Below are 5,556 nucleotides of genomic sequence, written 5' to 3'. Positions count from 1 at the left end.
AGTTTCAAAAGTGACAATTCAATCCAATCAAAAGTGAGTCGACAGGTAAGCAATAAGAGGATGTTCAAAACAAGACTTGAATCCTGCCAGCGACACTTCCTACCACGGACAGATCCCACCCTGCAGCCTATGGAAATTCCCCTTTACCAAGTTGGACAGTTTGGATAACAAGCGACAAACAGTCGTGGCTGTCGCTGTCTGTGAACTGACAACATGAACTACAAAAAATAAAGAGGAGCAACTGAAACTTACATGTTTATTTAGGCTACTCCGAGTTTGTTCAAGGTCGTCGTCGGCTCTGAAGTTTCCCCCTGCAAACTTGTAGCTCAGCTGTCAGAGCGGCTGGTCTGCTCTGTGTTCCATTTGGTCATCTTGGAAGCGAGGCATCATGGGACATGTAGTTTTCTCCCCGAAATGCACTTTTCCCTCATGCAAAGCTGACATAATCTCGCAATACAGCATTTCAAAAAAGGTAAACGTTTATATAGGCTATAGGTTTATATAGAAAAGGGAATCTTTGAGACTCAGAAATCTACATTAAAATAATGGCTGTTGTATTTAGGTTCTCAATCTCACCTGCAGGGATAACCTAATTAATCAATAGCTCTCCAGCCATATGATATATATGACAAGGTCATAGAGCCAAATTGTACACATGAAAAGTATTTTAAGCCAGAGAAATCATATCATTCCCTGTGAATATTTTTGGTTATCCTATCTGACGCAACACCTCTGCGTGTGACAAGGGACAGCCCTAAATACAAACAGATGAACACATGGAGGGCTGTACTGCAAAGACAATAAGGAAAGATTAGACATTACAAATGGAGTAAATCTCAGGATGCAACAGAAGTTATGATTTTCACACAAGTCTCATGCAGAACCACACACACACCATCACCACTGATGAGGAACCCTTACATGCTTGACCTCTCCCTGATTGTATAGTGTGCCATTAAAGGAACATCTACAGTTGGATTTTCAGCTCCTCCCACCCTATATCTAGATCTTCCCAGACTATTAATGACGCGCCTACATCTGACTGGGGCAAATGCTGAGCTATTTTAACTCCAAGAGCCAACCACCAAACCCGCCTGAGAATGTGCCTCTCTGACCCTGACAGCGTCTTTCACATAAACAGACACACTCAAGCCCCCTCAAACACATGCACACACACACACACACACACACACACACACATGCAATCTGACCACTAACAGATGCCTTAAGTTTTGCTGCAAGAGTGGAAACTGGTTGTGTGAATCTCTGTCTACCTCTAGTGGTTTAAGTCTGAATGAATGGAAACATTTCACTGATGATTATCTGGTTCAAAGGTTTCTGCTAATTTATGACTTCACTTCCTTGCACATTGTAATTAAATAAATAAAAAAGATCTGATTTGAGATACAAAATTCATAATTCAAAGTTCAGCTTTAAATAAGTCGTTAAATGTTATTTTGGTTTGCTGATGATTTTTTTTTTTTTTTTTATATGAAACATGAATAACTTTATAATCGTTGTCAGGTGAAAGCCCTTGTAACTCCAGTTCTGGCGATTTTCATGTTTTAACTTCAGATGAAGGATTAGTTGCTCCTGTGTGTGTTCATAAAATTTTCCAACCCTTGGGCTTATGAAAACCTTTCAAAATCCACTGGATAAACTGAAAAATGCATGGTGGTCAAGCTAAAAACAAGGCTGTTTTTCTTAGTTCTTTAAAAGATTACATTTTGGAGACCCAACAGCGATATTAATTTCATGTTCTTTGCTTATGTATCGTCATTTTCACTAGTGTGTTAGTGTGTGTTAATCCTCACATCTACAGTATATCCCACAGACACTAAAAACATGTTTTTCACGTCCAAAGTAACACAGTATCCTTCTGGTACAGGTGGCGTGCTGCAGCTCTACTGTCCATTGTTCCTCACCGCTCCTCAGTGGACAGGCTGCCCTGCAGTGTCTGCATGTGCAGTCATTAATAATTTACTATGGTCTCCATCAATCCAGTGAGCTAGTGGTCTGCTCCAGGCCACTTCCTCTCCCAAGGACAATGGGGCCATTTCCTGCGGGGTGTAAGGCAGAGGAAGAGGACCAGAGAGAGCGGGACAGGGGGGCATTGTGAAGCGGGGACATCATATCAGCGTGTCCCGACCTTGGGCTGAAAGACAGGCTTGACTTGGTTGTACAGTGAGATTCATGGTCTATTTGCTGGGAGGTTGAAGGGCAAAACTAGAGCCAAGTCAGCCACACACCAGAGTGCAGTCTTCTTCTTGACCCCTATTTACAGAAGATCCAGAAGAGTATTAAAAGGCAGCGAATATATGTGTGATATATTGCTGCCCAGACAGAGAGAGAGAGAGAGAGAGAGAGAGAGAGAGAGAGGGAGAGAGAGAGAGAGAGGGAGAGAGAGAGAGAGAGAGAGAGAGACAGGAAGCGAAAGAGAGAGAAAGAGAGAGAGAGGGAGAGAGAGAGACCGAGAGAAAAAGAGAGAGAGAGAGAGAGAGAGAGACAGGAAGCGAAAGAGAGAGACAGAGAGGGGGAGAGAGAGAGAGAGAGAGAGAGAGAGTGCAATAGAGGAACTTCCTACACAGCATAAGCATGAGGTCAATGAGTGTCACAAGCGGCCTCTAACTTACTCTTGTTGAGAGAGAGCTAGCTTACACTACACATGAAAACAAGGACTGTTTTATTTTAGCTAAAAACGGCTGAGATTTGTCATCAACCTTGTCAAAATGTTAATATGTACATCGGTGCTGCAACCCAAAAGACAGGTGGCCTTGACAGAGTCAGCCTGAGCTACAGTCCCACATGAATCCCACTCTTTTAATTCCTGGCTAATGTTCAAAATAAAAAGGCCGCTGTATTCAAAACAATAGCACCATTCATGTCACGGCAGACCCTGTATCCCCCATATCCAGTGATCTCTGAGAGAGCTGAAACAAAGTCAGTGACATAGATTTAACTCTACAAAAAAAGCCAAAAGATTTTTGACAAATTGTGTATTACAAATTACAAAAATTGTGCACAATGTTTTTTTAAATTGTGCAAATATTGAGCATAAATTATTTGGGGTCATATTGGAGCGGTCACTTTCCTACTATGCAGTGTTATTTATCACTATCAAGGAATTGTCCGATAAGCATAAAGTCCTTCAAGCGAAACATGAAAACCTAAGTGTCAATTGGGCCTGAGGCTATTTTTAGAGAGAGAGAGAGAGAGAGAGAGAGAGAGCTGTCAGTCCTGACAGTGAGGACGAATATAATGGCCTATATAACCAGCACTGGCCCAACCTGCCTTGTCCCTCTCTGTCCCTGTCTCTTTCAGTCTGGGAGGCACAGATGATGACTGCCACAGCGGCCACATAGGAGAGAGCCATGACAATACAGCCTGAGGCAGGACACAGCCTGACCTATTTGAGCCTGTCATACAGCCTGAGTCTGTCATACAGCCAGCGAGAGATAGTCTCCACACTCTTTGTTGCTGTTGTGGACTTAACTGCACCGTCAATGTCCAAGAAAGAAATACTTTGATTGATTTATTTCTTGTTTCCCCCTTCCTCTCTTGATATAAAAGATCTAAAATGAGTGAGCAAAAAGTTCATGAGGGTTCAAATGTATGTCTTTTGCAACTTACTTATCTTTCTTCATCAGTGTCCCTCCCATTATTGAGTTTCTGTCTATTCTCTGTCGATTTTTTTCTTTTCTCTGTGATGTAGGCTACATCAGACAAGTGCACAGATATTATCGCACTGGTGCTCAGGCACTGCTCAATCGGCCTTGTTCAGGGAAAGTGCCCTTTTGTAGTAGTGATTTTTAAAATCTAAAATCAATTTAACCACATTTGTGGGGGCATCTGAACTTTCTATATGTGTGCAGAGAAACCTCATCTTCACAGTTTTCATTTGAGTTTCATTTGGTTATCATTCTGTAGAGCTTGTGGAGGTTACTTTCCTCTATTTGTCTATTCAAAATCAAATATGATGGATTTACTCTGACTTCCAGGAGTGTAACAAGCAACATTGGGGTACCTTCAGCAAATGTTAATGCTTTAAAACTCTTAAGTAATCACATATTAAGGGGGATGTTTAGGTCATATACTGGTGATTCTGTTGATTTCAAATTTCACTTCTTAAAAGAGGAAACTGTCACAGTGTGTCTGTGAATAATTAAGCAAAACTAAGGGTTTTTGCTTGAAGTAAAAGGTAAAAATGTAAATTTGGAGCTTTTTACATAAACTATTGCAAGAGAAAGGCTCAAAATGTCGTGGTTGGAATAGGCAATACAACAAAACAGAGAACTGGTATTTGCACTGTAGGACTGAAGGTAAACCCAGTTACAGGTATGCTGATTTGCTGAATGTGATCTAAAACACCATATGAATTTCTGAAATAGCAAACAAGTTGTTAAAGCTGAATTACTGCATTTGAAAAATCCCTTCAGGATTTTTGGTACATCTAAAACATCAAAGCATTTAGCAGTACTTTTTTTTAAATCTGATTTCTAAATACTAATTTTAATCAGTTGATTATTTTAGTTTTTTTCAATTCAGTTCGATTCGTTGTGCTTCATTGGTATTCAAATAAAACACAACACTGCCAAAGGATCAAGGTGAAAGATCAGAATTAAATCTCTCTCTCTCTCTCTCTCTCTCTCTCTCTCTCTCTCTCACTCACTCACTCACTCACACACACACACACACACACACATTCACACACACACACACACACAAACACACACACGCACACACACACACTCACTCACTCTCTCTCTAAAAAAGGCATCAAAAGGATATGTCTATCTTACATGCCATCTTAACAGAGAACAAAATGATGTCTGTCTTCCAATGAATCGAGTGATTACTCTTGCTGACAGTGTACAATTTCCCGACTATTGTGACTCATTTCTGTCTGGGTTTCGTGACGTCATATAAAGGTGTGGTCGGCTTCACGCGCTACAGTCTCAGGTGCGCAAAGAGGCGAAACCTATGAAATGAGCAATAGACCTCATGGGAAAAAACTCCACAACAGTCCTATAATACTATCACGGAAAACTATAGCGTGTCTGTGGTACGCAAAAGTGAGTTTATAAATATCATAACATACTCTATTATAGTCTACGTTTATCCCCTATGGTATTCCTATAATATTCCTATAGTATTCCTGTCTGTGGTAGGCTATCAGTTCAATTTATAGTGATCTTACCGTAGCCTACTTTTAATCTCCTATGGTATTACTGCAATATATGTTTTGACACAGTAATTTAAACTTTTGCTGTGGTACCTTTGTATGGTATCCTTCTAAAATGTACTATTAGTTTACTATAGCTCTATTTATCAAGGGTAACTCTCGCTTCATTCGATTGTAGGTGATGTTACTGAACGCAGCACACATACTAAAGAAGTAGACTTTCTCTATAGCTGTTTGTTTGTGTGAGTAAATTCCCAACAACAATGGTGAAGTAATAAATAATGGCAACAGTCACTGAAGTGTGGAGCTGCGGGCAGGGTGGGGTCGCGCTGAGGAGGGCGGAGCCTGCGCTGAGGTGACGCTTCTTTTACTCA

The sequence above is a fragment of the Centroberyx gerrardi genome, chromosome 3, assembly GCF_048128805.1.
Source record: "Centroberyx gerrardi isolate f3 chromosome 3, fCenGer3.hap1.cur.20231027, whole genome shotgun sequence".
NCBI classification, from domain to species: domain Eukaryota; kingdom Metazoa; phylum Chordata; class Actinopteri; order Beryciformes; family Berycidae; genus Centroberyx; species Centroberyx gerrardi.
The sequence above is the reverse complement of the archived record's forward strand: the minus strand, read 5'-3'. Positions refer to the sequence as shown.